The following is a 13,161-nucleotide window of genomic DNA, read 5'->3' on the forward strand; positions in this document are numbered from 1 at the left end:
ATTCGGATATGTCCATACATGGCCTCTTCTACTGCCATGATGAGGCCAAACTTCGGTTGGAAGAACAACATCTCATATACCGTCTGGGTAGTCTCCAGCCCCTTGGTATGAACATCGAATTCTCCAACTTCCGGTAATTCCCTCCCTCTCCCTTCCCCATCCCACCTCTACTCTGTCTCCTCTTATAGCTGCCTATCACCTCTCATGACTCTGCCTTCTTCTACTACCCATAGTGCTTTCCCCTTAGATTCCTTCTTCACCTCTCCTGCCTATCCCCTCCCTGCTTCCCCTCCCCCACCCCTTGATCTTTCCTCTGATTGGTTTTCCACCCTCTCCCCACCTTCTTTATAGGGCACCTGCCCCCTCCTTCTTTAGTCCTGACGAAGGGTTTCAACCCGAAATGTTGACTGCTTCTTTCAACGGATACTGCCCGACCTGCTGAGTTCATCCAGCTTTTTTGTATGTCTTGATTTGACCACAGTATCTGCAGTACACTTTGTGTTAACTTTACTGAACACATTTGACAAACTCTATCCCATTTAGTACTTTTACAATTTAGATGTCCCAGACAAGATGTGGGAAGTTAAAATCACCTTTTGTTAGAACAACCTTATGTTGAGTCCAGTTGAAGGGTTTTGGTCTGAAACATCGACAGTACACTTTTCCTAGACACTGCCTGGCCTGCTGTGTTCCTCCAGCATTTTGTGTATGTTGCTTGCATTTCCAGCATCTGCAGATGTTCTTTTGCTAATGTTTCTTGCAATGGTCTGAAATCTCTCTGCATAGCTGTTCCTCTAAATCCCCATGACTGTTGGATGGTTTGTTATATACATGGTCATAACTTTCTTATTACTCACTTCCACCTATAACAGCTCACTAGACGCGTTCTTCAATCTGCCCTGACTGAACTCTGCCATGACATTCTCCCTGACTGGTAATGTCACCCCTCCTCCTTCAGTCCCTCCCGCTCTGTCACACCTAAAACAATGGAACCCTGGAATACTGAGCTGCCAGTCCTGCCCCTCCTGCTGCCAAGTCTCTCTAATGGCTACAGTATCAGAATTCCAGGTGTTGATCCATGCCCTGAGCTCATCTGTCTTTCCTATGATACGTCTTGCACTGAAATATATGCAGTTCAGGACGTTAGTTGCACTGTGCTTGACCTCTTGTTTCCAAATTTGTCTGAGGTCTGAACAACATCTGTCTCCGCAGCCTCACCACTATTTGTTCTGGCACTCTGGCTCCCATCCTCCTGCAACTCTAGTTTAAACCCCTTTGTTCAGCACTAGCAAACCTTCCCACTTGGATACTAGTCCCCTTGCAATTCAGGTGCAAATCATTTCTTCTGTCCAAGTTCCACCTTCCCCGGAAGGGAGCCCAATGATCCAAAAACTTTATGCCCTCCCTCCTATACCAACACTTTAGCCACGTATTACACTATATAATCTTCCTATTTCTGACCACACTAGTACACGACACAGGTAGCTACCCTGAGATCACAGCGCTGAAGATCCTGCCCTTTAACTTAGGATCTAACCTCCTGGACTCAGCTCATCACTTTTCCTACCTATGCCATTGGTACCTACATGGACCACAACCTTTGGCTGTTCACCCTCCTACTTAAGAATGCTGAGTACTCAATCCAAGATGTCCCAGATCCTGGCAGCCAGGTGGCAATGTACCATCCAGGAATCTTGTTCTCATTTACAGTACCTCCTTTTTGTTCCCCTAACTAGTGAACCCTGTATCACCACAGCTCGTCTCTCCTCCCCGCTTCCCTTTTGAATCACTGAGCCAGACGCCTGACCGCTGTAACTTTCCTCTGCTAGGTCATCCACCCCAATGATATCCAAATTAATACAACTGCTATTGAGGGGGATGGCTACAGAGGTACTCTGCACTGGCTATTTAACCCCCTTCCCCTTTCTGACTGTAACCCAGTATCTTGTGTCCTGCACCTTGGGTGTAACTGCCTCTCTATACATCCTATCTACTACCCCTGCGCCTCCCAAATGATCTGGAGTTCACCTGGTTCCAGCACCAACTCCTCAACTCGGAGTGTTAGAAGAAGCTGCAGCTGGATGCACTTCTTGCAGGTGTAATCATCTGGAGGTCTCCCTGCCTTCCCACAGTCCGCAAGAGGAGCATTCAACTCTTCTGTCAGCATCCCAACTGTTCTAACTAAGTAAATATAAAGAAGGAAGAACAATTAGTTGTAGGGGGTGGGGGACTCTACCTACTGCTTTTTTTTTGCCTTCTCTGACTGAACCCTCATCTCACTGAAGCCTCAAAGTGCTAAAGCCTAAAAATCTCCACTCTAACTCTGACCACTCAAATGATGGTCGCCCCACGTGTCCCTGACTTGCTTTGATTTGTTCTTGCCAATCAATTACGAATACTGAGTGGTCGCTGTCCAAAGCACCAAACTGCCACAAGTTGCTGCCTTTCCTATTCAATTGGAGAACCTGAGTGATCTACGTCTTCCAATCTTCGACTAGCCGCTGCTCAGAAGGGTTTCTGAATGAATATTGCTTGAGCAGTCTCCCATTCATTCTGTAACTTAGCTCCATTGCTGTGCAAAGTGTATTGGATATAGATCACAATATTACAATGGGATCCATACAGATCATTCCAGAACATCAGAACATTCAGATCGTACAAAGAAACAGAATACAGAATATAGTGTTACAGTTACAATTAAACAGAAAGTGCAGTGCATGTAAATAATGTGCAGGGTAAGCATAGAATGAGGAAGTAATTTTAAGGCAGATGAAACATTTTGCACAATCTCTCTCAAAGGCCTTTGTGAAGCCATTAGAAGACAATGGCCTGCACTTTCCCTCAACCATTCCCACGGTGAGAATCATGCTCATTGTTGGCATTTACACATGGCATTCCAGCATGTTTAAATGTAAACATATGATGCTGGAAACACTTGGCAGGTCAGGCAACACCCGTACAGAGGGGAAAAGAGCTTTTGTTTTAATCTGGAGCTTTCATAAAGAGTTTGAAAGTGTTTATATTGTATAATGGGTTCAAACAAGTGCAGAACAGGGAGAGGAAAACATTGAAAAGAAGAACCCTGATGGGGTGGAGAGCAGGAGAGGATAAATGCTGAAAACAGTTGAAGGTGCAATGTAAAAAGGGATTGTAAGACAAAAATACATTGGGTGGGTCAAGAAGAATTGAAAATAGTAACAGCAGCTTTCCTTCTGCTGAATCTACTCCCTCGTAGTTACTGGTCTGATTGTAAACAATCTGTTGGCAAATGATTAAACCCCCAAAACTCCCTCTGAAGTACTAAAAAAACACTACCTCTAAAATGCTACAATCTAAAAATAACATTCCAGCAAGTACTAGATAACACTGAACAAGTAAGGCAGTATTAATTACAATGAAAACCATCTGCCAGCCATGATGACTCTGATTCCATCTCCACAGTCACTGCCTGATCAGCAGGGTGTTTTCAGTTCTGGTTCTATTAACTGCCTCTTGTATTTATAGGTTGTCTTTCTGAACTCAAGACTTTACTCTGCAGATCTTAATCTTTGATTTGGACTACTTAGAAAGATAAAAGGGCCTTTTCTCTTTCACATTTATTTGATAAAGCATTTTCATTCAATATGCCATTCCATATTTATGATTGTAGGTGGAATGTTGAACACGCTTATGCAACTATCCCATTGGCTTTCCTCATAGCTTCTCCCCACACTGTTATATCAACACAGGGAAAAGAAAAAAAAGAGAGGCTTGTATTTTAATAACGCCTTTCACATTAGGACATTCCAAATCTCTTTGAAGCCAATGAAGTCATTTTGAAGGTTATTTTCTCTTGTACCGTTGGAAGTTTTGGACGTAGTTTGATCTTGCAGCATACTAAAGCATGATCCGTATCGCAGTCTGCACTGTGGTATGAGTGGGTGATTAGTACAGAGTTAATGAAAGAGCGTTTGGTGATGATCATGTCTAGTTGGTGCCAGTGTTTAGACTGTGGATGTTGCCATGAGACCTTGTACTGCGATTTCATCTGAAAGTAGGAGTTAGTTACACACAGGCCGTGATATGAGCAGAATTCCAGGAGACGTTGTCCATTGTTGTTTATTTTGCCAATTGCAAAGTGGCCAAGACAAGACGGCCAGGAGTTGTTATCGGCTCCCACTCTGGTGTTGAAGTCACCAAGGAGAATGAGGTGCTCATCGCTGGGATATTCCTGACAACAGCTTCTAATTTGTCATAGAACACGTCTTTTGCCTCAGAGGTGGAGTTCAAGGTAGGAGCATACACACTGACGAGAGATGCTGGGCCACGACTGGTGTGTAGGCGGAGAGTCATAAGTCATTCTGATCCTTTTCCTGGTGGCTCCACCATTTGCAACAAGGAGTTCCTAACGGCAGAACCCACTCCATGCTCGTGGGGCTTGTCTTGTTCTTTCACTGCAAGAAAAATGTGTAGTCCTTTTCCTTCAGTGTACCTGAATCCGCCAAATATGTTTCTTCTAGGGCAGCTATATCTACCTTGAGCCTTAGTAGATCATTGTTAATGATTGCTGTTTCTCGTGCATCTTCGATATCCTTGAGGTTTAGGTCAAGTCCAGCCATCATTGTGTGGACATTCTAACATCCCAACTTGAGGGGTGTTGTCAATAGAGATGAAACAGTCAGAAAGGGTTGACCGGTTTGCCAACTCAGTACACGGTGCTATGACTACCTCCTCACAAGGAGATACTGCAAAAGAACAATGGACATACCTTTGCGACACCATCCACGAATCAGCACTCACTATCTTTGGAAGAAAGACCACAAAGAGCAGTGACTGGTTTGAGGCAAAGTCCAACATCATGACTCCTGTCATTGAAGCCAAGTGTGCAGCTCTCACAGAGTACAAGTGCTCACCATCCGACCAAACACTCCAGGCACTTCGAGCTGCTAGAAGCAAAGTGCAACAGACTGCAAGGCAGTGCGCAAATGAGTACTGGCTCCAGCTCAGTGAGAACATTCAACATCAGCTGAGACAGGCAACATCAGATCGATGTATGATGGTATCAAGAAGGCCCTTGGCCTATTGCAGAGCAAGACAGCACCCCTGAAGTCATCCAGCGGTGAAATAATCACTGATAAAAGCAAGCAGATGGAACGCTGGGTAGAACACTGCTCTGAGCTCTGCTCAAGGGAAAATGTTGTTGTTAGTTCAGACATTGATGCCATCGATTGTCTCCCAGTCGTGGATGAACTTGACTCTGAACCAACCATTGAGGACCTCAGCAAGGCAATTGACAGTCTGACCCCAGGGAAAGCTGCTGGCAATGATGGGATTCCCCCAGACCTGATGAAACATTGCAAGAGCTCACTCCTCCAACCTTAACACGAGGTCCTCCGTCAGTGCTGGAAGGAATGAGCTGTACCACAGGATATGTACGACTCCAAAATCGTCACTTTGTACAAGTACAAGGGCGATAGGAGTGACTGTAACATCTACAGGTGTATCTCCCTCCTGAGTATTGTCAGCAAAGTCTTTGCTCGTGTAGCTCTGGCATGTCTACAAACTCTAGGAGAGTGAGTCTACCCTGAGTCCCAATGTGGTTTTCGTGCAAGGAGGTCAACTGTGAACATGATTTTCTCACTCCATCAACTCCAGGAGAAGTGCAGGGAACAACAGAAACCCCTTTATGTTGCTTTCATTGACTTGACCAAGGCATTCGACCTTGTCAGCAGGGATGGGTTCTTTCAGGTTCTCCTCAAGATCAGCTGTCCCCCGAAACTCTGAAGTATCATCAGGTCATTCCATGACGACATGAGGGTTACTGTTCAGTATGGTGGCAGCTCATCAGAACCTTTTGCTATTCGTAGTGGAGTCAAACAAGGATGCGTGTTGGCCCCAATATTATTCGGCATCTTCTCTCTGCTATTGAAGCACGTGTTTGGGACCTTGACAGAAGGCATCCACATGCACAACAGGTCTGATGGGCAGCTGTTTATTAACAGCCTGCGTGCCTGAGAGCAAGAACAAAGGTGCAAAAGATCTTAATATGAGACATGCTCTTTGCTGATGATGCTGCTATAACCTCGCACACCAAACAGCAACTACAAACTCTCATGGACTGCTTCTCTAAGGCGTGCATGGACTTCAGGCTTACCATCAGCCTAAAGAAAACAAATGTCCTTGCCCAGAATGTAGTAGGGATACCAATCATTACTATCAACAATTACGATCTAAAAGTGGTCCACAAGTTCACATACTTGGGGTTGACCGTTAGCAACACTCTCTCCCTCAATGCTGAAATCAATAGGCGTATCTGCAAATCAACATCAATCCTTGCTCAACTCTCCTTGTGGGTCTGGGTGAATCCGAAACTCACTACAAAGACCAAGACTACCATGTACATTGCATGCGTTATCAGCACCCTCCTGTATGGTAGTGAGACTTGGACCATCTACTCCAAACAGGAGAGGAAACTCAATAGTTTTCACCTGCACAGCCTTTGCCGCCAGAGTTTGTAGACATGCCAGAGCTACATGAGCAAAGACTTTGTTGACAATTCTCAGGAGGGAGATACACCTGTAGATGTTGCAGTCGCTCCTATCGCCCCTGTTCTTGTACAAAGTGACGATTTTGGAGTCGTACATATCCTGTGGTACAGCTCCTTCCTTCCAGCACTGATGGAGGACCTCGTGTAAAGATTGGAGGAGTGAACTCTTGCAATGTTTGATCAGGGCTGGAGGAATCCCATCACTGTCAGGAGCTTCCCCTGGGATGGAAGGATGGTATACTGCCAAAGGACATCCTCTACGGAGAACTAGCAACAGGCAAGAGGAACATTGGAAGACCTCAGCTTCGCTTCAAGGACCTCTGCAAGCGCGACATGAAAACCTTAAAAATTAACACAGAGTGCTGGGAGGATACAGCAGATGACCGCAACAAATGGTGAGGTACTCTTCAGCAACACCTAGAGCAAGGCGAAAGAGTAATCCTGAGTCAGTTTGAGGAGCGGAGAGCTAAACGGAGAGCACAGTGGACAGCAGACAACAATTCCACGATGCCCTACACATGCAGCAACTGTGGCAGAGCCTACCGTTCCAGGATCGGCCTCAATAGCCACAATTGACGCTGCTCAACAAACCGGTGACTACCAGAGGCACAGTACCCATGGTCAACCATGACCAATGGAGGCACACAATGTTGGAAGTAGAGCAGGCAATTAGTGCATTGCAAGTTTGCACAAACACCAACTGCTGATGACCGGATAAACTGATTTTTAAAAATCTAGGAATGTTACCTATCAAAAATTAATCTTTAAAAAAATCTTGCAACAATATTTGCTGCAGGTCTAAAGATATCATTTGTATTTTGAAGTAGTCTCTGTAAACTATATGAAAAAAATCAAACAAAAAGCTGGGTCATGTAACATGATGTGCAGCATGCTAAAACAAAGAAAGTAGTCATATTTACCAGCTTATTGTTATCAGATATGGAAAACGAGATTACATCTGGAACTGTGAAGCATCCACTAGATGGTGACATATTATTTCCCAGCTTCAGAAAATCTGCTAGCAGCTGCAGAATCATTTATGAGCAAACAGCTTATCTAGCAACTCTTTGAAATCTGTGAGGGAGAGTATCCCGTAAAATAAAGTCATTGAAATCGAATAATGATGCCATTGTGGCTTGTATGAATTTCTCACTCTGATGTTGCCTGCACTTGCTAAAACTAGGGTGTGTCCATGAATCTCGTGTTGCTCCAGTTTGTTTTCCTGTAGTGGAGGTTACTCTCCACCTACGTCCATATAGAGTCTAATGTGAACCATGAGACAGGAATGAATGAAGCTATGAAGATTATGTCTCCAGCCTGAGCTCAAACTGAGATTGTTGATTTCCCTGTATGACTGAGGATTAGACAAAATCAGTAAAGTATACTTGTTGTTAAAATAATTCTCCAGGCATGAAGATTTTCCACTTGAGTAACTGGGATGGGAAAGGGGGAAGGTGAATTAAGGTGGCAATGGCAAAAGCTGTGACAAAGAAAAAAGAAAGAACTGAATGCGAATCTACAGTTTTATGCTGAGGCAATATTATATTCTAAAAGGTTATTTATGGTGACAATGCCTATTCCATTAAAGACTTACGGTCAAGATGGCACCAGTGAATAACGATTCCCTGGGCGAAATCTTCCAGACAGCCAATCTCCTCAATTATTTCACTTTCTCTATGTCTTCTACTTGTTCTTTTTGTCTCGACCGTGTTACAGTAAAGCTAATAGGACTTGATGTTTCAATCCCTATAATAAGTTGGCACTCTTTTTCTTTCTTTTTCAATCTTTTTATTCAAAGACAGATAATAGTGGTCATAATAGTACAAAGGAAGTGGGAGTACGTTGTTGGCAATTGACACGTGAGTAGAAACTATATGTAACTCCAATATAATTGACCTCCCAAACTTTAAGTCGGCATTCTCAATGTTGGCAGTGGGCTTGGAGTGGTGACAAGGAGGGTAGGTACCTCATCGAGGTTATCAGGTGGGCACCCTCCTTCTTTGACATTTCTTTGATATGCCCACGATGTCTCCAGAGGGCTCAACAGTGCTACCTGGCATCCCAGATACATCTCCCCTCAGTTCCATATCCTGCTGTCTTCATTTTGCAGCCCAGTTGTCTTTCCTTTTAATCCAAATCTAATCACTGCTTTCTTCTGCTGCATTTGACAAGGACTTGATTGCTTGTTGGAGGGAGACACCTCTCACCCCCATCTTCTTCAAAAGACTGGTCGGAGATGTAGCCACAAATCCCCTGCATTCCACTTCTACAGGGAAAATCTTGGTCTTCCAGCTGTTCTGAGCAGCTTCAGCTGCCAGTTCAGAGTACTTGGTCTTTCTCCTCTCATAAGCTTCTTCTACACCATCTTCCCATGGTACTGTCAATTCCACAACATATGCCAGCTTGGCTGTTGTGGACCACAGGACTATGTCTGGCTGGATTGTTGTAGCCGCAATGTCTGGGGGAACACAAACTTTTTTTCCCAAGTCCATGTCCATTTTCCAATCCTGAGCAACCTGCAGAATGCTTACCTCTTTTGGTGTTATATGGTGCTCTGGAGGTTGGCCTTCTGGTACAAATCGTGTGATGTGAACATTTCTTGCCGATGTTTGTGGGAGAAAATTTGTGGCGATTCGCCTCTGATTGATGCCAGCTGTCTGAGAACTTGGTTATGCCGCTAAGTATACTGCCCCTGGCTGAGGCTCGTGGTGCATCCTGTTAAAATGTGCCTTAGTGATCCAGGTGCTTGACAAAGAGAGCAAGTGGGGTCTTCTCCCCACCACTGGGTCAGGTTTTGAAGTGTGGGTAGGAGGTCATAAGTGGCTCTGATGACAGAACTTAACCGAGATCTTTCCATCTCTCAGATGTCACGCCAGCTGAGTTTCCTCTTTTCCAGGCTCTCCCAATTAATCCATTGGCCCTGCTTGGCCATTGATATGGCCCTGGCATATCATTCTGCCTCGTCCTGTCTTCTCACCTCCTCCACCACGAGCCGTCTTTTCTGCACTGATGTTGTCTTGTGCCATTGAGGAGCCTTTGGGATGAGGAGCCCAGCTCTCCCAAGTTGGACTTGGCCAACCACATCCCTGAAGTGAAGAGCAGACCTAGCACTCTGAACGGCTTCAGATGGGGTCCACTTCCTCCCCGTTGCCACACGGGGGGGGGGGGGGGTGCCACTGTTCGAATAACAGTATCTTCAGATTCAGTGAGGGTCATGACCAACCTTGCTTTGGTGCATTTGAATTCTTCCAACAGGACTTAAACATCGTGGAAGTCCAAGCCACTGCTTCACATGTGTGCTGATCACTCTTGCGAGCTTTTCCACCTTGTTGATGGGGATTTCATACACTGTCAAAGGCCACATGAGTCTTGGGAGTATGCCGAACTGGAAGCACCAAAGCTTGAGTTTTCCTGGCAGCAAGGTCTTGTTGATGCGAGCTATGTACATGATGGTTTCCTTTTTGAGTTGTTTAAACTGCTTGGTGTCCTTGAGCTTAGCATCATACCATCGGCCCAAGCTCTTCACTGGCACTTCTGACACAGTTGGGACAGGTGTTCTGTTAATATGAAATCTTTGATCCCTGACTTGGCCTTTGACAATGGAGATGCTTCTGTACTTGCTGGTCTTGATTTTCATCCTTGCCCATGTGATGTTTTGATGAAGCTTTTCCAGAAGTCTCCTGCTGCAGGGGACAGTTGTCGTCAGTATTATTATATCGTCCATATAGGCTCATATTTGTGGTAACTGTTGACCAAACTGTAGCTGTTTTCCTCCCGCAAACCATTTTGAGGCTCTGATAATGAGCTCCATTGCCATAGTGAAGGCCAATGGGGAGGTGGTGCACCCCGCCATGATGCCTGCTTCCAGTGGTTGCCAAGCTGTGGTGAAGTCTGATGTTGTGAGACAAACTTGCAGATCCTGGAAGTAGTGTTTTACCGGATTTGTTATTGTTGCAGGTACCTGAAAGAATTCAAAAGCAGTCCACAGGAGGGAATGAGGAACTGATCCATAGGTGTTGGCCAGGTCGAGGAACAAGACATGCAGATCCTTTCCTTCTTTCTTAGTCATCTGGATTTGATGCCATATGACGCTGGTATGTTCAAGGCATCCTGAGAAGCCTGCTATGCCAGCATTTTGGATTGGCGTATCAATGAAATGGTTTTGTTTCAGATACCTTGTAAGTCTTTGCTGGAGCCTGTGACATGCAGTTCAGAATTTTATTGAACAATCTAGCGCTATGCTGTGGACTGAGAACACGAACAGCCTTGTGCAAAAGGCCAGAGACCGGGTCCCAAAGAGGACCGAGAACACAAGCTGACTCATGGAAATGTCCAGAGATGGGGCTTGGGGTCATGAACAACTCCTCTTTGAAGCCTCAAGGAAGATTGAAGCATTGAGGGGAATGCTGAGCAGGTCAGCAGTCACTCTCCAAGGAGGCGGTTGCTAGCTAAGCCGGCAGCGTTTGGACCCAGCGTGGCGGTTGCTCTTCAGGGAAGGACTGAGTTCATGTGTCTGGTCTCCTTGAATGCTGATGGGAGGATATTTTTGATATTATGTGATTTATGTGATTATTGGACTGTACTTTATATTGTTCTTCAGTTTTTGGTGTTTTCTTTCTATGTTACCAATTGGCGGATGGGCGATGTATCAATTTTTGTGAGAGGGAGGAGTTGGGGATTTGGTGTCTGATATTCTCGTTCGTGTTTTTTTATGTGGGCAATCTGTTTTTTTGGGTGTGAGAGAGGGGTTTGGGGGTTTTCAGTAATATTGCAAGGGGGGCAGTTGGGAATTTGATATCATTGTTGCTTTTTTGTGAGGGAGGGGGCTAGAGATTTGATGTTATCATTGTTTTCTGTGTGGGGGGTGTTGGGGATTTGATGTTATCATCACTATTTTTTGCAAGGAAGGGTGTTGGGGGACTGATATTTTCATCACTGTTTTGTGTGGGGGCTTTGAGGTTTTTGATGTTCCAGCTGCCATTTTCCATGTGGGAAATCTGTTAACTTTTTTTTGTGCAAGTGAGTGGGTTTTGGGGCTTGTGAGTTTTGTTTCTTTTTCTTTTTCGTTCTGGGGAGTGGGGTTGATATCTTCTCGTTCAGCAAATCCCTATGGTGTTTCTGTATTTCATGGCTATCAGGAAAAGACAAATGTCAGAGTTGTACATGCATACTTTAACAATAAAATGAACCTTTGAATCTTCTGAACCATTCAGATAAGTGATTGAGTAATTCCCATATCAATCAAGCCCAGTGACTAGACAAATCAATTTGACTGAGATCAGTTTTATGCACATACAGAATATCACATATGATTATCCTTTACTCCCTGCAATCTCTTGAGAAGCCTTCCTTTGTTTATTGGGGACGTTGCTGTAGTTTCTGTCATAGAGCTTGCTTCCTAATCTCCTTAAACTTTGAGTTATTTGAAAATTTTTTAAAAACTGCTGATGGTTGGAAATCTGCAAAGGAAACAACAAATATTGGGAGTGCATTAGGCAGTTTCTGTGGAAGAAGGAACAGTTAAAGAATTCATTAGAATTGGGAAAGAGAGAAAATAAATTAGTTTTCAAGTGCAGAAAAAGTATGGGAAGGATGGATAGAACAAGGACAATATCTGTGATGGATGTGTCAGGTCAAAGGGGTTAATGGGAGCAATAAGCTAATGATTATATTTTATTTTTTCATTTGTTGTTTTTTTGTTCAGTGTTAAATGTTGCGAACAGCAGGGCTGTGGGACATGCCCAGGGCATACTAATGGAGAGTTAAAAGCTGAGCCAATATCACAGATATTCCCCCAAGCTATCAGACTCCTCAATACTCAGAGCCTGGACTGACACCTTGCCTATTGTCCTGTTTATTATTTATTGTAATGCCTGCACTGTTTTTGTGCACTTTACACAGTCCTGTGTAAGTCTGTAGTCTAGTGTAGTTTTCTCTGTGTTGTTTTTTTACATAGTTCAGTCTAGTTTTTGTACTGTGTCATGTAACACCATGGTCCTGAAAAACGTTGCCTCATTTTTACTATGTACTGTAACCGCAGTTATGGTCGAAATGACAATAAAAGTGACTTGACTTGACTTGACTTGAGATGAATGACCTAGGGCAGAAAAGGTTAGTTCTTATAAAGTTGAAGAAAGTTAGTTACCTAATATCAGAGAATTGAAAAATGAGTCTAGAAGGCCACAGGGTACCCACAGGTGTTCTTCCTCAGGCTTGCAAACAGATAGTTCAGAGCGACAGTGGGAAGATAAATTAATGTGGCAGGCAACAGGAAGCCCAGGGTGTTACCAATGGACTGAACACAGATATTCCTCAAAGTGATCATCAATTCTCATTTGGTTTCTCCAATGAACAAGAGACAACATTGTGAACACTGAGTATAGGACATCAGATTGGAAGAAATGCATTGAACTGGAGAGGATCCTTGTATCCCTTGTTGAGGAGAGAGCAAGTATTACATCTTTCCCAGTACTAATGAAGGATTATTAACCTAGTTCTCTTCCAAAGATGCTGGCTGACTTGCTGAATATTTCTAGGTTTTGTTTTTTTTGTTTTTGTTTCTGAGTAAATGTACTTTGAATCTTTGAATTGATTTTGTTTGTATGCGATAGACTGCTTGAATGAACCCAGTCATA

General features: G+C 44.1%; 1 long non-coding RNA gene across 1 annotated transcript in view; it reads left to right on the forward strand.

The window, feature by feature from the left end:
* LOC140730603 (uncharacterized) overlaps positions 1-11,731 on the forward strand; it is a 33,443-nt gene extending 21,712 nt beyond the window's left edge. The window contains exon 3 of the long non-coding RNA XR_012099639.1: positions 10,484-11,731. This is a non-coding gene — a long non-coding RNA (uncharacterized lncRNA). The remainder of the gene's footprint in view (positions 1-10,483) is intronic.
* Positions 11,732-13,161: the final 1,430 nt, after the last annotated feature.

This window comes from Hemitrygon akajei, chromosome 7 (assembly GCF_048418815.1).
Source record: "Hemitrygon akajei chromosome 7, sHemAka1.3, whole genome shotgun sequence".
NCBI classification, from domain to species: Eukaryota; Metazoa; Chordata; class Chondrichthyes; order Myliobatiformes; family Dasyatidae; genus Hemitrygon; species Hemitrygon akajei.